This window comes from Myxine glutinosa, chromosome 4 (genome assembly GCF_964187855.1).
Source record: "Myxine glutinosa chromosome 4, kmMyxGlut1.1, whole genome shotgun sequence".
NCBI classification, from domain to species: Eukaryota; Metazoa; Chordata; class Myxini; order Myxiniformes; family Myxinidae; genus Myxine; species Myxine glutinosa.
This window is the reverse complement of record NC_136264.1, coordinates 45568171-45591121: the sequence shown is the minus strand read 5'-3', so window position 1 is coordinate 45591121 and position 22951 is coordinate 45568171.

The window sequence follows — 22951 nt, the reverse complement described above, 5'->3', positions numbered from 1 at the left end:
GTAGAAAGAAAGGACACATTCTCCTGAGCTGTTGCACTCATTCTCATGTGGTGCAAATCATTTTAAAACTGACTAACCCAGTAAAGGGGGAATCGGGAGTCTTCTGTATGTGAACCTGGGAGTATTTTGTGACTCCCCTATTCCCTGACCATGATGGACCAACTTTATCCTACTTTATGTTGATTGGTGGAGAGGCAGCTTCGTTTTTTATATCATACATAGTGATGTATCATTTGCTGAATTCCCTCGACTCATCAAATGTTCTTGTCGGACATTGCACTGCTGTTGTCTCAGACGACTTCAAAGCTCGCATACCCTCAATGGCACCGTTTTGGGTGATTTTTGTGCCATTGTCGAGAAGGCAGTTTTCCTGTTCCTCTACTCTCTCCTCTTATTCAAGTAATACATTGTCCTTAACAGCGAAGAGTTTGTCTTCAAAGTCTCATGCGAATTGACCTTTGGACTCGGGGTCTTCTCCATACTCCGATGATGCAAGGCTTTCACCTTCTGAGGACTTCTAAGATGTGATTGACCTATCAGCTTCATCCTGTGTGCCTCCTCTGGACTATATTTTTGAACGTGCTCACCGCCGAGCCTTCACCCATTTATAAACCGTTGAAGTTTATTCTACAAATTGTTTGCTCGAGATAGGTTGATACCTAGAGAGTAGTGAGTTAACTTTTAGCTGCATTGTTGTCTGTGATGCTTGTACTTGGTTAATCTGGGGATTCTTAGGAAAGTCGTTAAGTATTACATCTAATTAGTATTATTACGTTTAATCAAACGTAAAAAAAACTAAATACTGCATTGGAGTCATCAGAAGGAACCCAAAGAGGTAAATAGCAAAGATGGAGTAATCAGGAGGAACCTGGATAGGATTCTGGATTCGGCCGCTACTCCACAACCCTCAAACCTATCCAGGCTCTGTCAAGTGAGCCTTGCAGAAAAATTCTGCAAGATTTCACTTCTCCTTAGATAAAGAAAGAGAAATAAAGAAAAAGCAAAAATTAGAATGAATAAAAAAACTGTGAAAAGAACAAAGATCAAAGATGGTGGCAAGAACCCGGATAGATAGATATATTCCAGCAGTCACTCCCCAGGCTCAAATTCAGGTTGACACGGACGAAGGTAGAGAGTATGGATTAATAAATATTCTTTATAAAGTTATCCTTCTGTCTCCTGTTATACGTTGGTTTCACCCGGAAAACAATGCAAAGGGCACATTTGAGTCTTTATTTAGTTCTGCCATAACATCCTCCGAGGTACAAATGCACACGCTGTAGTGCCTCGAGGTGGACACGTAACAAACGTGTACAAGTTATGTTGTTCAACTACCATAAGGAAAGCGATGGGTTCAATGCTAGCTAGTATGAGTGAAGGTAACTCAAAGATTTTTGGAAGCTGCCACGCTATGGTTGAAATGGTTGTACTTTTGTGTTTTTTTGGGGGGTTTTTTTGCATACAGAGTCGAGGCTCGTGAAAGAGCTAACATTTATCAAACAAACAAATCAAACTAACAAGCAAACAAAGTATATAAAAAGGGGAGCGGTCGACAAGATGGGGAGAGAAGGGGAGGAAGCACACAAACACAACATTTGAGAGCAGGGACATCGGGAGATGTTTTTGGAGGGAGAGGGCCTGGGGGGAGGCAGGATAGGTATAAAACGCAAGCACACCAAGGACATCCAGGAAAGAAGTCAAAAGTCACCTCAAAAAAGTGGATTTGGGGTGAAATTAGTGGGGGTAGAAAAGATCAAGGTTTTGGATTGGGGAAGATAAGAGATGGTGGTGAACAGCCGTTGTAAAGACCTGGAGGGAGGAGTGGGATGGAAGAGAGTGAGGGAGTTTGTTCCAGCGGCAGGAGAAAAGAGGAATGAAGGAGTGAAGGTGAGCAGAGAGTCTTGATTTTGGCAGTTTAACCATAAGAGGGTTGCAGGCAGATCTTGTGCGACCTGCAGGAATATTTGGGGGACAGAGCCCAGAGAGAGCTGGGGGAGCAAGGCCGGAGAGGAGTCGGTAGAAGACGGAAAGACCACCAACCTGCCTACGGTGATTAACTGAAAGGCCCTCGGAGATAGCATCATCGTGGGAGATTCCAATGATTCTGAATGCTTTGGTTTCAACAGCGTGAAGACGAGCTAGGTGTGAGGCAGGAGCACCAGCCCAGAGGAGAGAGCAGTACTCCATTGAGTTGCGGATGAAAGCCTTGTATGTGTTGAGGAGCTCAGGTGTGCCAAGGAAGGACTTCGCACGACGGAGGATGCCCAGTCAGCGACTGGCTTTGGAGGCCAGCTTGGAAATGTGGTTTTCCCAGGAAAGATCATGGCAGATAGTGAGACCCAAAAGCTTGAGTGACAGAACTTCTTGAGGAGGATTATTCAGAAAGTAGATGGGAGGGTTGTCCAGTCGGTATTTTCGGAGAGACATCGTAAGAGTGTGAGATTTGTCAGGATTGAAAGACATGTTCCACTTGTTTGCCCAGTCTGTGATTTTGTCCAGGTCTGCAGAGAGTGAGGAGGCTGCAGACTGCCGATCTGAGGGATGAGGAATGGAGCGGCAGAGAGTGGAGTCATCAGCAAAGAGATAGAGAGGATTTTCAAGAGAGTCAGAGAGATCATTGATGAAGACCAGAAAAAGCACAGGGCCCTGAACACTGCCTTGGGGAACTCCAGCCTGAACAGGAGGAGGAGATGAGAGAAACCCATTCAGGGCCACACGTTGACTACGACTAGAGAGGAAGTCCGCCAGCCATGCATGGAGATTTCCATGGATACCAAAGGAGGAGAGTTTGGTGAGCAGAGCGGGGTGCCAGACCATATCGAAGGCACGTGATATGTCGAGGGAGACAGCTCTAATTTCCTGTTTGGCATTGAGGACCTCCATCCATTGTTGAGACAGCAGAAGCAGCATGTCCAGAGTGGAGTGTCCTGGTCTGAAACCAAATTGATGATCAGAGTTCAAGCCATTGGAGAAAGGAAAGATTTCATATCCGAAGCAATGATGGATTCCATGACTTTGCTGATAATTGGGAGAAGGCTGATTGGTCTGTAGTTGCTAGGATCTGTTTTTGCACCTTTTTGTGCAAAGCGGTGATGTTGGCTGATTTCCAAGCAGATGGCAGTTGACCTTGAGCAAAAGAGAGCGTGAAGAGAACAGAGAGGGGGAGTGAAAGAGCGGAAGAACAGGATTTTAGGACCCGTGGGCTGATGCCGTCAGGTCCAGTTGCAGAATCAGAGTCGAGGGTTGACAGAAACTTTTCCACCTTGTCAGGAGGAAAGGACACAGTCCAGGAGCATCTGGGTACGACTGGGTATGGTGGGTACAGAGAGGGATGGGTTTGGGACACAAGATTTAGAGGCAAACACAGAGTTGACGCATTCAGCTTTTTCACGTGCGGAGTCAGCTGTGTCGCCGTTTGAGGTAAGGGAGGGGATGGAGGGGGAACAAACACCAGAAACAGATTTGAGCAGATGCCACCAGGATTTGGAAGAGGGAGACAGATAAGAGAGTTCGGTCTTGAGAATGGAGAGATATTGTTTCCTGGCTCTCCTGAGGGTGGACACACACTTGTTTTGGGCATTGTGAAAGGAAATGAGATTTCCTTCCGTTGGATTTGCTTTCCAGGAGACGAAGGCAAGTTGTTTCTGGGCAACAGCCTCACCACAAGATTCCGTGTACCATGGATGGGAGGAAGGGTATGACAACTGAAGACGAGATGGGATAAATCTGTGCATGAGAGAGAGCAATTTACTTTGGAAGAATTCCCAGGATGAGTTGATGTCAGAGGTGGTAGAGATGGGAGACCAGTCCAGATTGGAGACCAGTCCAGTTTTCTCAATTTGAAGAAAATTTTATTTTTATGACAGAACAAAGCTCATTTATTCAGTGTTGAGTAAACAAGAAGAGGCAGCTGTAGATCAGCATTCCACACTGAGAACTGTTGCTTCCAAACTTGAATTTTTCTTTCACTTTCTGTTGATTCTTAGTCTGGTCTAATCAGGATAATAGTTTTTGTTGGTGAAGGTGAGTCTTTTGGGTAGTTTTATTGGCTCTGGGTTGGCAAGATAGCTTGAAGGTATATGCTGCCTGAAAGCCTTGTATCACCAGTGATAAATGTGCATACCGGTTTGCCATCCTTCCGCCTTTGAGATGTCTAGCCTGGGTTAGAATCTCGGGCCAAGCAATAAACTGTCACCCTGGTTTGTCACATGCATATGGCGATGTGTAAATGTCCATCGGAGGTGCTTTCAGTCGGACAACCCCTATGCCAACACTGGTTATTGGAAGACGTTAAATATCCCTAGGTGTCCTTTGCGAACAGTCATTGAGTTATCACCGGCACCCTAAACAAATGACAAATTCCTGCCTGGACTGATTGCTGGGAAGGCACCAACGGCAAAAATACCCACCACAACCTTTGCCCAGGCACTGCTTTAGCACCACCGATGCTCTGTCAATTTGTCTGGGACATTTGATTGATCGATAACGGATCCACATGCCTTGCAACTTAAAATTGACGCCATTTCTCCTTCAGCTTGATGAGGGGGATTGCTTCGAGGCTCCATCCCTATTAGGCTGGGGGATAGCTTGTGAAATCTCAGAACAGGTGTTTCGGGAATCGGGCATCGAGTTTGGGCAACTGCGGTGGATTATAATATCTGCCCTGAACCCTTCATCACGGGGTCAGAAGGCAAAACACGAGTGGCTTAGGTATGTCATATCACTGTGGACAAATTGTAAACACCAGACTTTCGAAAGCTATCCTGAAACTGTCAAACGTCACATCACGCCTGCATTAAGTACGTTCGAAACTTTATCACATTCTTTTTTTCTGTCAATCTACATTCCAGCACAGAAATCCAAACATTAATTTTAAATTCGATTTGATTTTGTTTTGTATACCTTGCTCTTTTTCTAAGTTTAGTTATTTTTAAAAGGGTTAAATTTAAAAAAAAAAAGTTTTTTAAAAATGTACATTTTTCTAAGTTTAGTTATCTTACGAACCCCCCTGAAAGGGGGGTTCGTAAGATATTACTATGACAACAAGAGTGATTGTTTACTCATCAAAATAGAAGTTTGATATGATTTAAAAGATCAGTATTTATTTTTGCAGAATTTTTTTTTTTTTTTTTTTTGCTGCATGCCATTTCCTTTTCAATCCTTTTACGAGGATTGCGTCCAATACATTTGAAAGTGTTTGGAATCCTGTTGCAGAAGTGCAAATGAATCATTTTGTATGAATTATTGTGGAGTTTTTTTCTGCATTTTCTAAGGTCATGGAAGAACACTCTATTTTTATTTTTATTTTTTTTCCTTCGTATGCAGCACATTGTTTACTCATCACAGGCGTGAGTAACATCATTGGCTGTGAGTAACATCATTGGCTGAGTATGGCATGGATGATGCAGTGCCCCATGTAGGTTAGGAGAGGAATTTGTATGGTCAAATTTGTTGTGGTGTTTTTTCCCCTTCCATCCCCTCCCTTCCCTCAAAGGGCTATACAGCTGACTCCGCAAGTGAAAAAATGGAATGTCTCAACTCTGCTTCAAAATATTGTGTCCCAAATCCATCGCTCTCTGTACCCACCTTACCTAGTCGAACCTAGCTGCTCCTGGACTGTATCCTTATCTTCCGACAAGGTGGAGAAGTTTCTGTCAAACCTCGACTCTGATTCTGCAACTGGACCAGATGGCATCAGCCCACGGGTTCTAAAATCCTGCTATGCCACCCTATCTTTCCCTCTCTCTGTTCTCTTCACCCTCTCTTTTGCTCAAGGTCATCTGCCATCAGCTTGGACATCAGCCAACATCACCGCTTTACACAAAAAAGGTGCCAAAACTTGGTCTCTGATCATCAATTTGGATTAAGTCCAGTTCACTCCACTCTGGACATGCTCCTTCTGCTGTCTCAACAATGGATGGAGGTGTTCAACGGCAGACAGGAAATCAAAGCTGTCTCCCTTGACTTATCTTGTGCCTTCGATAGGGTCTGGCACCCCAACTTGCTCTCCAAACTCTCCTCCTATGGTATCTATGGAAATCTCCATGCATGGTTTGTGGACTTCCTCTCCTGTCATCGTCAACGTGTGGCTCTAAATGGCATTCTCTCATCTCACCTTCCTGTTCAGGCTGGAAATCCCCAAGGCTGGGCCCTGTGATTTTTCTGGTCTTCTATAAGGTTCTCTCCGACTCTCTGGAAAATCCTCTATCTTTTTGCTGATGACGCTACTCTCTGCCGCCCCATGCCTCTTCCCTCAGATCAACAGGCAGCAGCCTCTTCACTCTCTGCAGACCTGGACAAAAATCACAAATTGGGCAAACAAGTGGAACATGTCTTTCAATCCTGACAATTCTCACACTCTCACTACATCTCTCAGAAGAGACCATCTGGAAACCCTCCCATCTACTTTCTGAACAATCCTCTTGAAGTTCTGTCACTAAAGCTTTTGGGTCTCACTATCTGCCATGATCTTTCCTGGGAAAAATCACGTTTCTAAGCTGGCCTCAAAAGCCAGTCGCCGACTGGGAATCCTCCATCGTGCGAAGTACTTTCTTTGCACTATTGAGCTGCTCACCACCTACAAAGCTTTCATCCGCAGCTCAATGGAATACTGCTCTCCCCTCTGGGCTGGTGCTCCTGCCTCACACCTAATTCGTCTTCACACGGTTGAAACCAAAGCTTTCAGAATAATTGGAATCTCCCACGATGAAGCTTATTCTGAGGGCCTTTCTCTCTCACCGCAGGCAGGTTGGTGGTCTTTCCTTCTTCTACCGACTCTGCTTTGGCCTAGCTCACCCAGGTTTGTCTGTGCTATGCCCCCTAAATTTTCCTGCCAGATGCTCAAGATGTGTCAGCAACCCTTTTCTGGTGAAACTACCAAAATCAAGACTCTGCTCACCTTCACTCTTTAAATCCTCTTTTTCCCCACCTCTGGAACAAACTCCCTCACTCTCTTCAATCCCTCTCCTCCCTCCAGGTCTTTAAAACAGCTGTTCACCACAATCTATTATCTTCCCTCATCCAAAACCTTGATCTTTTCTACCCCCGTTAAAACACCTCAAATCCACCTTTCAAATTCCGTTTTATTTCCTGAAAGTCCTTGTATTGTCCTTCTTGTTTATCTCTCCCCTTCTTGTCTCCCACTCCATTTATTATATGTAGTAGAGTTGGCTCTTACACGAGCCTTTAAAAAAAATTAGACTTTGTTCAGGGTACCGGCAATAGCTCACATACTCTGCGTGAAAGGCATCATGGGATCTTTAACATCCACTAACTAATGCTGGCAGACAGGACGTGTACTTTAACATCTATTCAAAGGATGACACACACACAATGATGAATCGTTCTGCCTGCAAGTCACGAGGATGACAGTTTATAGTTGGGCTGAGATTAGACATTCCGAGATGAGTATGCACACCTGTTAGCTATCCTGCCAGCACTTGCTGACTCGCTCGCTCACTCACACAAATATACGCACACACGTGCATGCACATGTGCAGATTTAGACACCGGCCAACACAAGACATCTGACAAAGTTTTTGACCATGGAGATAACTAATACTTATAACTTATAATTATTATAACTTATAACTTATTATATAATATATAATAAGTATATGTAATATATAAGTATAGATAATAAGTATTTATAATAATATATATATATATATATATATATATATAAATAAGTATATAATATATAATATATATATTAAATATAATTATATTAAATTAAATTAATAATATTAAATAATAAATAAGTATATTATATATATATATATATATATATATATATATATATATATATATATATATATATATATATACACATATATATATATATATATATATATATATATATACGAGTATATATATAAATAAGTATATATAATAATATTATATATACTTATGTAATAAGTATATATAATAAGTATATATGTGTTATAATATATAACACTTATAACTTATAACTTATAACTTATAACTTATAATAACTTATAACCATAACTTCCCAAAAGACTCACTACCAGCAGCACCATATGGTGGCAGTGATTTTCTCCCCATAGTGAGCAGGGCATTTTTTAACAGGAAATACAATTGGAATGCCATCCCATGTGGTTTATCTGTGTTCTATCTTGAAATTGCTGATTGACAAGCAAGGAAGGAGCACGTATGTCTTTTTGTTTTAGATGATACACATCAGCATCATGTGGGTTCAATTATATTAAGTCTTTGGTATGACTCTGGCAGGGTCTCATTCAAACTGCTGACCTCACAGACCTAGAGCGGACCTTCTAACCACAACACCAGTTTTATTTCATTAGATGACCTGCATTGCCCAAATGATTGTGGGCAATGTGATTGATGTGCACGAAAGTCCATGTTGTTCCCTCTGCCCGTGAAGGTGATTTGAGGTTATGTTTTCACCCCTTTCTGTCTGTTTGTCTGATTGTGAAAAGGATATCTCAAAATTGTGGATGATTCGGACGAAATTTGGTGGATCGGTTTGGTATGAGAAAAGGAAGAAATGATTACATTTTGGTGAAGATGAAGATGAAGATGAGGATCAGGATTTGGATCCGACATTCTTTTATGTGATTCTTCACCATTGAGTGATAGGGCAAAAACGATATATAGCTCTATGTCTCAACAGGTTGTGGACGGATTCGGATGAACCTTGGTGGACAGGTTGAGTATGTGACAAGGAAGGATCGATTCGATTCGATTTTAGTGAAGATCCGGATGCGGATACGATAATTTTAAAGAAATGTATGTGATCCTTCACCAAAAGGCATTGAGTGATTGGGTCAAAACAATATGTAGTATAATATTTCAAAAAGTTTCGCTCCTTGGGGAAGGAAGGAGCACTCTCCATGGGGAATAAAAATAAAGAACTCCATGGGGAATAATATATGTTCATGATGATGTCATAGGTGCCTCAAATATGACGTCATAATTTGACAAGTACAAAACTTCATCCAATCAAGATGAAATTTATTGAGCGTCATCTAGGGATAGGGGGATAAAATAAATAATTTTGACGACACGTGGTTTGACGCACGTGGTTCCGCCGCCATATTTGTTTTAACACAAATGTCTTAAAACACTAAAAATGGTCTGCAATCTCTGATTGCTCTTGTTTTATTTGTTATATCCAAGTTTGGATACGCATATTATGAAATGTATATATACGCATATTATGAAATGTATATATATATACGTTTCTGTTTGCCTTCATAATTTAAAAAGGAAGACTAAAATTTTTTTTCACCGAATCTGAGGCTCTTAGGAACTTTGGGGCTTAATCTTAAGAGCAGGACAAGGACTTTAGGAGATATCAATTTTGGGCTACTTTAACATGAATTACCAGCATAATATGTATGAGAAATTGGGCACACGGTTTCAAATCTGGGATCGAAGGATATCGAGAGCTATGCACTCAGATGGGAAGAATAAACAGACCAAAGTGTTGTCATGAAAAGACACTTGTTGTTTTCTATGCTCTACTTCATCTTGTGCATCCTATTAGGATGGTAAACTTTATAATCAATACATCATTTTGCAGCAGACTTTGCATTTTTAATCTGTTGTTGGATTCCACCATTCTATTTCACAGCAATTTCACCATTCTATTCCGATTAAAGTTTAAAGACTGTTCGTATGCAGCAAGAGGAATGTCGTAAAGTGGGTGAGAATTGGACAAAACTCCGAAAACAATTTGCTGAAACAGACGTTTTTATACACAAATCGAAGGGAATGGTGGAGAAATCACAAGGTCCACCAGTGTGAAAGTAAAGAGGAAATTCGTCCAAGTTCTGCTTGACTGTACGCTCGGTAGAATGCAGCTGAGACAGCTGTCAAAGTTGTTCTGAGTTAAACTGCCTTGGCCATACATCTTGTGGACAGCAGCAAGAAGAAGGATGGCCCAGTTTTCCGGGAGCTGATTGAGGCCGCGGTTTGGAAAAGCATTATCCTTCTGGCACGCCACCAAGAAACTAGCACCGACCGAGAGCGGACTTAGCGGCCTGCGCTCCTCAGCAGGGTATGGAGGGTTGTAACATTTCCCCCTCTTCAGCGTTGCTTGCATTGGAAGCCATCTTGGTTTCAAACGAGTGAGATATCTTGCCTTGCGGATTGCAGCCGATCTTGTTTTCGACAAATAAGAAACCATTTTATTGTGAGAACATGTAAATCGGGAAGCCCCATTGAATTTCCATTTATATGCAAACCATCTTGTTGCATATAAATAATTATTAAAGTGGAATTTACTGATGGTCTACCCACAAGTTTTGTGTTATTAATTCCTACTTTGAGGAATCGCTCCAAGACTGGATTTTTTTTTTATGATTTAGAGGCTGTCTATTCAATAATGTAAAAGTCCGCCAGGTTGTTCTGAGCACATATCCAACTTCTTAATTGTCCTGTCATTCTTTTCCTTGCTTTCTGATGGTAATCTTGGATTCGTTATTGGCTTCCGTCTGGTATACATAAGTAAGTCCCCATGCAATCTTTTCCCGGTTTGTAAGGGAAATAGTTTATCTAAAATGTTGAAAAGCAATTGGCTATCGTACAAAAGCTGCTTATTACGAAGGACTCCAGAGAACTTTCGAAACTGCTCAAGAAGATGAAATGAGTGTTGAATCATTTCCTGTTCAAAAAAAGTAGAACGAAGAGTTTTTGTTTCATTTTCTGGGAACGAAGGCTCAGATGTTGTGCCGTTATTGATTTAGTTCCCTAATGGAGCTCTTCATTAATTCGAAATGCTATTTCTCACCGAAAAAACACGGGTAGCTATACAATCTGGTTGGTTACTTCAAATTCTTTACTCCATAGGCTTGCTACAAATATGTGGACGCACAACTGCCTCGCTGTCCTGTAAAAGAACCTTCTGATGTCATATTGATTCATTGTTTCCAATGCTCCCTCCCCCATCAGATATCGGAAGCAAAGCAGAGTCGAGCCCGGGTAGTAATTGGATAGGAGACCTCCATGGAAGGGTGTTACAGGATGAGAGACAGCAGGATAGAGTAGTTGATACTGTGCTCCGCACTGAGCGAACTGTCTGATCACGAATTTGTTCTTTTGTAAAGTCCACTCCGACTAAGATGCCCATCCAGGTGTGGTTTACGCAGCGGATGCTAGCTATGTCGACATCCTTCACAGGCTCTTATAAAGCCTGCTGTCCTGTCTGCATGTAATTGATGAACGTTTAATGATCTGATGAACGTCTGCTGTTACTCTGGTTACATTCCCTGCCGAGATGAAGAAGGCCATTCATGCTTTTGATGAAAAGGACGTTTGATTTATCTGTGAATTGGAATGGTATGTGGAAGAAAAGTGAATTGATAGATCAAGTTCATCCGATTATTATAAATAACAGGCTCGATGGGCCAAATTGCCTCCAACTGTTTATAAGCTTCCTTGTATCTCCTTGTAAAACAGACAGAGCACTTGTAAAACAAGGTTATGAAATGTATAGCCTACCATGCCTGTACAACACGATCTCTGAATAGTCTGCTGGAACAATCAGTACTGTGCCTGTCCTTGTTACTCGGGTGCCTCTGATGACTTTCCGTTGAGCGATTTCGGACCGAACCTTCCTCCAAATGACAAAGACAACTGGTTGCGCATCGTCCCGGAGTATCGATCGTAAAAAGCCATTTTCCAACCAAGTGGCGCAAACATTTTCAACTCACGTTTGATTTCAACGGGGTTTATTATTTTTTTCTACACATAGGTGTGATTCCTTTGGTTTGTTTTTTCTTTGGTGGGGGGGGGGGGGGGGAGGGGGGGAGGTAGATGTTATAATTTCATTATAGCAGAGTCGGTAGCGTAATGGTTCCCAGGTGGAAGATCCAATGGGGACCAGTGGGGCATTTATATGGGTCTCCATTGGAAATCAAGGTTTATATTGGTTTGTACTGGAACTTAGAGTTTCCGGAAGGAACTTACAGCCAGATTCGGCTGAAAACAATAGAAAACATTAGATGCAACTGGTCCTGTAAAAACCATGAGAGTTCACTGGTCTGAAAACCCATAGACCAACCAAAATACTTAAAAAAAAAAAATATATATATATATTATACAACAGGAATGTCTGTCTGTCCGTCCCTAAACGACTCCCTCAGTTTTGGGGATAACCCCGCCAAACCTTCTGTGGAATGTTTTGGGGTTCCAGCAGATGTTGTAAGATAGGTAGGAGGTTTAACAAGTTCCTCAATAAAATTTTAATTTTGAAATTTACTCGATACGAACCTGCCCCGAATCTGGAAGTCAACAGATGACGACAATGGGCTTGTTTTGATATCTAAATATAATCGTGATTTAACACAGTATTTTGTTATAGTATGAATGTATTTTTGGAATGATGCTCTTTGCAGTGAAAATAGAGATATTGAGTTTAAATATGAATGAGGAAATCACGTGAAGGTTTCTACTTTCTGATTGTGACATTCATGGATTCACCATATGCAGATTCACAATTAACTGGATATAGCAACTTTCAGATGGTACGTTTTTTTTCTGCAAGTCCTTCACGAATCTGCTGTCAATGCCTGCCATTCGACTGAAGGTGGCACAGGAATGTGGAATTTATTGGTTCATCGTTTTCCATTCGCCGTTTTTTTTCCCCCAAGTCATTCACGAACCAGCTGTCCATGTCTGACGTTCGAATGAAGATGGCACAGGAATGTGGAATTTATTGGCTCCATGGTTTAGCATTCAAAGTTTCCACATTGTTTCTTTTTGGCTTCCCATCCGTGTATAGCACAGGTACCTCGCTTGTTTTGTTATAAACAAACACAAAAAACAGTTCCATATTGAATTGAGTTATCGCCACGTTCTTTATAACTTTGTTGTATATGTGAATGTAAGTTGTTTGTCATCCAGGAATCAGAAAACTCAGATGACAAAGCACGAGTTTTGTTAATCAGAGGACGACATTGGTTCAATTCTCAGCAATTCCCAGTCTGGGCATATAATTTTCCCACATGTCATTTGGTTATTTTCAATCCTGTTTTTATATATATATATATATTTCCTTTGTATACACGATCGAGGCTCGTGTAAGAGCTAACATCAATCACAAAAAGACAAACTGACACATAAAACAAAAGATAAAGGGAGTGGGAGACAAGATGGGGGGAGAGAGAGGGAAGCACACAAGTGCAACATTTGAGAGCAGGGACATCGGGAGATCTGTGGGAGGGAGAGGGCTTGGGGGAAGGAGGCACGGGAAGGGGTGGGGGGGGGGGGCAGTTGGAGAGGTATAAAACACATGTACACTGCTAGGACTTCCAGGAAATAAGTCGGAATTTTAAAAAGGTGGATCTGAGGTGAATTAACGGGGGTAGAAAAGATCAAGGTATTGGTATTCTATTGGTTTCCTATTGGTCTGGCACAATGACCTATTGTTTTTTTTTGTTTTTTTGTTTTATTGGTATTTTCTACTGGTCCAGTATTTCACTTTCCTTATTGAAACCAGTAGATCCTACTGGTCCAATTTCCTATGGGATTTGTCCTATTGGTTTTCTATGGGATTTTCGACCTATGTTGGAGCATTCAATCTGAGTCTCGAAGGGCGGTGATTCAAACCCCGGCCGAGTCACACCAAGGACACCAAAAATGGTACGTGCACCTTCCTTGCTTGATGCTCAGCATTGAACAAGGATATAGCACGGACAAACAACTATAGGTTGGCAACCATTGCGCAGGCATTGACGGGCCTAATGGCCTCCTCTTGTACTGAAGTTCCTTGTAAGGCACTCGTATTATTATTGTCATTATAAACACAGAATGTAACGGATGTCAGCAATTTGACTATTTGGTGTAAAACCTGCCTGTGATTACCATCTGGGTAATTACCCCACGCGCACGAAGCAAAAAGCGGGTTAAGCAATTGGTTCATTGTGTCTGTCTATCTGTCTCCAGATGTCAGTTTATGATCGAGGAGAAACTTGATTTCAATTGAATGTTATATTTTGAACACGAATCTGAACATATAATTCAGTACACGAACCTGCATTTTAGCAGGACTTTCGGTCCGATTTCATCTTGATCGTGCATGCGCAAAGAGGAGCGAGATAATTGTTTTAGTCTGTCTGTCAATCAAACAAAATTGAAAATCATCCCAAACAGGAAAGTTACTGCACTTAAGGACGTTATAAAGGACACAAACAACAAGCACGATAAACTAAGGTAACGTGTTAAATTCGGCGGTGTAAAAGACGGCTGTAATACATGCAACGGCAGTAAACTTCCAGAAAAACTAAAATTCTCCAACTTTTAAAATCTTTATTTTATTTCAATTTAATTAAATACTTGAACACTGCAGAACAGAAATCATCTTATTGGCACTTTCAAAAACCTTTAGTTTAGCAGTACTTGGATGGAAAAATACGCCATTTTACATTATCTCAACCAATCAAATGTTGTGCACGCAAACCCCACCCATGTCCTTTTTTTTCTCAAGACGTTGTGGGGTAAGATGTTCTACGGACTCTATTTTCGTAAATTTTTACGTCCACCAACAAAGGTGGATGGAGGTTATGTTTTCGCCGCTGTCTGTCTGTCTGTGAACAAAATATCTCAAAACGTTGTGGACGGATTCAGCCGAAATTTGGCAGAGATGTAGCGTATGCGACAAGAATGAAATGATTAGATTTTGGTGAAGATCCGGATCCGGCTAGTATCATTTTTTAAGTGATTCTTCACCATTGAGAGATACCCAGTAGGCACACAGACATTGGATCCACGTTGAATGAACGTCAAGATTCGACGTGGACCCGAGGTTGAAAACGAGTTGGATTTGCAAATTGGATCAACGTCATTTTTCCAACGTCGAAACAACGTCGAATAAACGTTGATACAATGTCACAACAATGTCATTTATTCGATTAAAAAATCAAGCCAAGTTGCCAACGGTGAAACAACGTTGAATGACTGTCGGGTTTTGATGTAGGTATTAATGTGGTTGGGTTTTGGTTGTCCGACGTCGCGACCTCATTCCAACCGTTATTCGACGTTGAAACAACGTCGTGTGCCCGCTGGGTAGGGCCAAAAACGATACATAGCAGGATATCTCAAACTTATGGATTAATTTGGACGAAACTTGTTGGACAGGTTGTGTGTGTGAAAAGGACTAATCGTTTCGATTTTGGTGAAGATCTGAATATGGATTTGGAAAAATTTAATTTTTAAATGATTCATCACCATTGAGAGATGGAACGAATTGAGAGATCGATGATTTTGATTTTGTGGTCTACTCTGGGATACAAAACGTAAACTATTCACCTCGCGGAGGTATGCTCTCTACTGAGTGCCGTTCTCATCTTGCCAGTTTTGTTTGCCTTCCAAACAAATTGCAACAAGCTTGTGCCAGTAAGGATTGGTTGTGGTTTGCAGATTGGATGTTCGACAAGCATTAAAGGACTGCCCTTTTTCGTGTTGCAGTATCTAAGGCTCGAGGCCGGGAACTTGCACTTAAATAGCACTTGGTGTATTTACATTTAGTGTTAAACAGCGTTCGGAGACCATGGACTAACCAACATAGTATATTGAATTTGAACCTGTGATTCCAGTGTCATGAGGCAAGTGCTCAGGTCGGAGTGCCAATCAGGTCGAATGGATTATGGATGACTTATTGTGTTGACTTGAGTACATTCATTTGTATATCATTCTGATACTGATGTATCATACTTTGTCGCAGAACGTGTGTGCTGCAGAGGCAGTTTTTTGGAAAAGGTCACCCTGCCTGAAAAGCAATAGTATGACAGTTCATAGCTGGGCTCAGATTCAAACTCAGGCCATCCAGCCATTCATAGGTAGTTTTAAAAGGTCATTTTGTATGAGGATATAATTATTATTTCCTTTAGTTAAGTTCCATTGCTCACTCCCGACCTTTCTTTCATCCCACGAAAAAGTGAAAGGTGATGGGTCAAGGCGAATTAACTCGGCCGTGTCAATATTGTAATAAAGCCAGTTCTAATGTCCCAGGCAGTTGGCTGAATAAGAGTGTCTTTGTATGGCGCAAGGCATGCTGATGCCACCACGCTGGAGATCGCAGAGACAACACAAACCGTCACGTGGAGTATCGGCGAAGCATGGAATCCATTTCGGGAGAGCGCCCTCTGAATAAACACTTAACTCGTGTCCCGGGCACGCATCCATCACTGCCAGAGTTCCGCATCTCCAAGGGTGACCTGCGAAAGTGGCCAACGTGCTGGCTGAGGCCTGTCCTAGTCACTTCAGGTTCATGACCTCTTCGTGCCTTCTTCTGTAGGTGGTGAGACAATCCAGAGCCACATTTTGGAAAACTTAATTCTTCTTCGTCTGCTAGCTTTGTGACGTTAGCTTGTCTTAAAAAAGGTTTTTCTTCACCCATTATCTGAAATTTGCAAAACTTCACCGAAACTTGCGATCGCAGGTGTTTACAAATGATCAAGCCGAATATGGCCGTGCTCCATCTGTTTTGAACCTGAACATCACTTCTAAGCACCTCATTTTTACGAGGAACTTTCAACATCTTCCAGCATAAGTTTGCAACCTTTTGCCAGATGCTTGCAGATTAGATTTCTCCCTCCTGCAAACTGTTCCACTAAGAGCTGTGGTTCACGACGCGTCAGCACGTAGACCAGCTGTGCCTGCCAGCGACGAGGCCCTCCGTTAACCCCAAAACTGATGCAATTATCCGATGGGCTGGTGCGCCACCAGACCAGGAGATAAAAGTCCGTGTTGAGAAGAGCACTGACGGCCAGGAAGGCACAGATAAGAAATTTTGATTAAACACAGGTTAAATGTGACTTTCTGCCTCCGAGCGATTAGAAGACAAAGATCCTCCCACCCCCAAACCATTCTGACCCCCAACCCCTTCCCCCCCTAAAAGGGATGCATAAAAGGAGATGGAGATTGCTCGACTGCAGGACATAAACCAGGATTTGAATTGGGAGACTTTGACAATGGGTAGGGAGTGGAAAACGAAGATGAATGACTTCAGTCCGCGGTGTTTTTAACAACGATTTGGAAGGGTAGAACTAATTTATATCCTTTTTCTGGTGAGGAAGTTGAAAAGATATCTATATACTATAAGAATGAATTTCCTTTTTCAAAAAATTTCCCCTGTCATGTGTGTGTGTGAGACTTTCTTTTTTGTTTGTTATCCAATTCCATACCCCTGGGACAATTGCACCTAAGCTTGCTGTACCAAATTATTGTAAGACGCGGTAGGTCAACGTCACAATAAAAAAATTGCAATTCATGATTAAATTGATCTTAAAGCAAGAAATGATGGTGTTCTGGGTGATGGAGCGTTGTACGTCGGGTGCCCCCCTCGCTGGGGAGAGGGGCGGAGCATAGCTTAGCCTCTCCCTTTAGAAATTGATATGCTAAGCATCCACAGTCACCAAGGACTATACCAAGTGTACATAGTCATCGCATGATCCTGTATGGCATCATACAAGGAAATGAGGCCATTTGGCACAATATCAGGTTAATTTTTTTCTACAGCTTTAATTCTTGATTGATTCCTAAAGTTTAAAACCCGATCCTGATCAGGTGACCCAACTTGTTTATTTTATGCCTGACATCTGTGATGGAGTGGCGATATGTATAGAATTGGATATGGCCTTCAAATATTTCTCGATTTATGAACATCCCAAACCTCTGTAGGAAGAATGGGGCTCTATTATTATTTTTACGAGAATATACGACCGGTCGCTTTGTTGACGGGAATACCAATCTTTATGTAATTAAAAAATATGTATGTTTTTGATGGGAAAAATAAAATTAGGTTGTGTATCGATACTGGCCTAGCTAGATACTCAGGGAGGGAGTGTTAATGGCATATTTATGACAGCCTTTTTTTTTTAATGCAGAATTGCAAACCGCACACTAAGACACAAAGGAGTCTGGTGTTGGCTTAGCGGTTAGGGTGCCGGCTTGGGATCCTAGGATCCTGGTCAATCGCTGAATTAACACCAGGGGGGTTGACTCAGCCTGTCATCCTTCCAAGGTCGGCAAATTGAGTACCAGTTCACTGGTAATTCCCTGTGTGTCGCAAGAGGTGACCAACAGTGTGGGCGGCAGGAAGAGCATCCGGCCATAAAACATTGCTTCAAAAAGGGGACCACGGTGCCAGAAAAAGGCCAACCCCTGCCCTGCGGAGAAAAAATCACCTCGAAAAGTTAAATATATATATACAACAAAACCTCACTAAGACACAAACAGGAAGATCTAAATTAAAATAATTTCTCACCCTCCCCCTGTCTTTTTTATTTTGATCAAACTGTCGGTACGTATTGGGCACGGTCCATGGCAGGAAACAAACTCTGAGGTCTCCATCTCTGCCTTTGTGTAAATGATAAAAAACGGGGCTTTCCATTTCCTCGGCAGAGCTGTGATGGAGCAAGAACTTGCGTGGAGCAAGAACAAAAAAGGATTCCTGGGAGATGCTGCCCTCAGTGCAGGGATAGCCAGCGTCGCAAGTTGGCGTTTGCAGTTTCGCCACGTGCGCTTATGCACCCACACAAAAACCTTTTTTTTGGCATCACAACCCTTCCAGGGAGTTCCCAGAATCCACCGCAGTTAGATTTATTGAAATCCGTTAATCCGTTCTGAAGTTGTAACACGACAAACTAGAACAGCACTCGGTAGAACGCAAACCTCCGCCAAGCTTAGCAGTTTATGTTTTGTATCCCACTGATAGGCCGGATCTGGATTCGGACCTGAATCAACATCTAATGGGCTTGTTCTTGTCACCTAACCAACTCATCCACCAAGTTTTGTCATAACTCGTCCACAACTTTTTTTAAATATCATGTTGGATATCACTTTTTGCCCGATGTCTCAATGGTGAAGAATCACTTTTTAAAAAATTAAATAATTCTCGTATCCGAATCCATATTCAGATCTTCACCAAAATCGAATCAATTTGGTCGTTACATACCCATCCTGTCCACCAGTTTTCGTCCGAATCTGTCCACAATTTTTGAAATATCCTGCTATATATTGTTTTTGGCCCCATCTGTCAATGGTGAAGAATCACTTAAAAAATTATACTAGCCGGATTCAGATCCGAATCTTCACCAAAATCTAACAATTTCGTCCTTGTCACATACGCTACATCTCTGCCAAATTTCGTCCAAATCCGTCAACAACCGTTTGAGATATTTTGTTGACAGACAGACAGACAGGGGTGAAAACAACCTCCATCCTCCTTCTGTGACGGAGGTACAAACAGACAGACAGACACTGCTCCTTTTATAATATAGATGTCTCATGGTCTGTCTGTCAGAATGTGTGGCCATCAAGCATTCCATCAGTCTTGAACTCACTGTCTAAAGCGATTAGGGGCCATCTATTTATTAAGTATGCATCGAAGGGGGTTGAGTGGTGAGGTTATAAGTAGAAAATTAAAATCAGAAAAGGGTTTGAAGGAATGAAGTAATGGAGAGAAAAGAGGGTGACGAAGTGAGAATAGGAAAGTGGGGAAGTAGGATGAGGGAAGTGAAATCGGATTCCAGGATTTTGCCTAAACTTCATATGTAATAGACAGACACCCACAACACTCTCATGAAAATCAAATTCAATTGGAGTTCTTTTCTATTTTGTCTGATTTTATTTCTCCACTTCCATTATAAAATTCCTCCCCGGCTTCCATTTGTCAAAAACAGGTTATCAGGATACAACTTTTGTTACTCATCATTCACGAGATTGGTTTTGTACCAACTTACAAACAATTTTTCCAAAAAGTTTGGACAACTGCATGGTCCTTCTTCAAACCCCGAGCCAAACTGAGCTATTTATTATGAGTTCCAGAGAAACTTGTCCTCCCTGAATAGCATCTGATTTGAAGAAGCCAAACCAACAAAGACTAAGAATTGCAATGCTCAAAGGACACTGGGATGATTATTACTTTTCCAAGATTAGGCTTGGAGCCTGGTGTTGGCTTAGCGGTTAGGGTCCGGTTTGGGATCCTAGGATCCTTGGTTCTGAATCCCGGTCGATTGCTGAATTAATACCTGGGGGGTCAGCAAATTGAGTACCAGTTCACTGGTAATTCCCTGTGTCCACAAAGACCAAATGGGCATCTGGCCGCAAAGACCAACCCCAGCTCTGTGGGGAAAAATGGCCTCTAAAGGTTCCTTTTTTCTTTTTTTTCCCAAGATGATGGAAAAAATCTTGGCTGAGAAAATGGAACAAATGGATCCAGCGGTCAAAGATCTCGAGGAAGGAATTGAGTTGTCTTTGTACTTTTACTTCGCGTCTCGCATCTCGCAAAGCTTTCTACGAGACTCGCTTCATCCATTTTCGCCTCCGCAGCAACTAAGTCTGTAACATATCATGGGGCAGTTCATTTCATTCCATTCGGAAATGTTCGCCGGAACATTAGCCATTGCCTTTGACGTTTATGAGCTCAATCTAATGAGGATTTGTTGACGAGGGATCCTTTTGTCTCGTTTTGCATGAAAAGAAAAATTAAATGCTTCGTCCTCGGAAAACCGAGACACTCGCAATGAAACTTTTTGTTGTTTACAACTCTCAGCACTTTGCATCTGGCGCTGATTCTTCTGAGTAATGGAGACGATGTAAAGTTTCATTGTCACACATTTGTGGTGATGGAAGAGAAGAGAAATGCGACGTCTTCAGCAAATATTTATTTATTTTTGCACATGATGCCGAAAGCACAGTTGCAAATATTTTCGCAATGGAATCAAAAAAGAGTTGCTTTCAATTGTCTTGATGGCAAATCGTTTCGACCAATTGGATCGCTTGTTACATCGTCATCGTGAAATTCCGATAAGATTGCGTTCTCGGTCGATTGGCAGCGCATCCGCCGCATTTGGGAGTCTGTTGGAATTCTGTCCGGCAGTGGGTCTTGCTCCTCTCGATGACCCTTATAGAACCTGTACCACTGGCATTGATTCATGCAAGTGGGTAAATGGTGGAATTTGTAAGGGGGTATCAGATTTTTGGTGTAAGACTGATGAAGACAGGATGCCGGGTGCGGAGAGCGAGACGCAGGGTCAGGGCGCAAGGAGGATCTGCCACTTTTGGTATTCAGGAGGGTCAGATTGCCAGAGAACAGAGCAGCATGGAGGAGTGCATGGAATCTCTCACCGAATTTTGCCAATTTGTACTGATGTTTGTTGAGGGAATTCGCCTATTGAAGTCACCGTGTCTTTTCATGTGTATTGCCTCAAACCTGCGGCCTGCAGAGGTGTGCTGATGCCTTCCAGATGAAATGTTAAAGCTCACACAAGCGTGCTTTTGAAACTTGTACCAGTAAACTTTGCCTCTTGGTATGGTTCACCTGTTAAAGCCTCAAGTTACAGAGACAGATGTGGACAAGAAAGAGTTGTAAAGCCTTGCCTGCATTCCTTGTAGTCTGCTTACTGCGGCCTATGGACAAAGTTTAACGAAGCGCATTTACAGCTGTTGTCTACAGATGTTTCTTAACAGGTTTTATTGAAATGTTTGTTTTATAATCGGGAATTGCAGCCAAAAAGAGGTCATTTGGGCCGATCACGCTTGAGGCGCACCCACATACTTTTGAATTGTCTTGCATATCATTCTATGAATTGTCCTACACCAAGATTTTCGATGAAATATTATCAAAGCAGATCCTGGGCAAGGGTTGCACTAGATGGATTGGTTATGCTGGACGGTTTGGTTGTGCTGGACGGTTTGGTTATGCTGGACGGTTTGGTTATGCTGGACGGTTTGGTTATGCTGGACGGTTTGGTTGTGCTGGACGGTTTGGTTATGCTGGACGGTTTGGTTATGCTGAACGGTTTAGTTGTGCTGGACGGTTTGGTTATGCTGGACGGTTTGGTTATGCTGGACGGTTTGGTTGTGCTGGACTGTTTGGTTATGCTGGACGGTTTGGTTATGCTGGACGGTTTGGTTATGCTGGACGGTTTGGTTATGCTGGACGGTTTGGTTATGCTGGACTGTTTGGTTATGCTGGACTGTTTGGTTATGCTGGACGGTTTGGTTATGCTGGACTGTTTGGTTATGCTGGACTGTTTGGTTATGCTGGACGGTTTGGTTATGCTGGACTGTTTGGTTATGCTGGACTGTTTGGTTATGCTGGACTGTTTGGTTATGCTGGACTGTTTGGTTATGCTGGACTGTTTGGTTATGCTGGACTGTTTGGTTATGCTGGACTGTTTGGATATGCTGGACTGTTCGGTTATGCTGGACTGTTTGGTTGTGCTGGACTGTTCGGTTATGCTGGACTGTTCGGTTATGCTGGACTGTTTGGTTATGCTGGACTGTTTGGTTATGCTGGACTGTTTGGTTATGCTGGACTGTTTGGTTATGCTGGACTGTTTGGTTATGCTGGACGGTTTGGTTATGCTGGACTGTTTGGTTATGCTGGACTGTTTGGTTATGCTGGACTGTTTGGTTATGCTGGACTGTTTGGTTATGCTGGACTGTTTGGTTATGCTGGACTGTTTGGTTATGCTGGACTGTTTGGTTATGCTGGACTGTTTGGTTATGCTGGACTGTTTGGTTATGCTGGACTGTTTGGATATGCTGGACTGTTTGGTTATGCTGGACTGTTTGGTTATGCTGGACTGTTTGGTTATGCTGGACGGTTTATTTTTTATTTTTTATTTTTTTTTATTTTTTTTTGTATACAAGATCGAGGCACGTGTAAGAGCTAACATTAATCACCAAAAAAACAAACGGACACACAAGACAAAATAAAGGGAGCGGGAGACAAGATGGGGAGAGAGAGGGAAGCACACAAGTACAATAGTAGAGAACAGGGACATCGGGAGATCTGTGGGAGGGAGAGGGCTTGGGGGGGGGGAGGAGGCATGGGAAGGGAGGGGGGGTGGGGTGGGAGAGGTATAAAACACATGGACACTGCTGGGACTTCAAGGAAAGAAGTCGGTATTTCAAAAAAGTGGATCTGGGGTTAAATTAACAGGGGTAGAAAAGATCA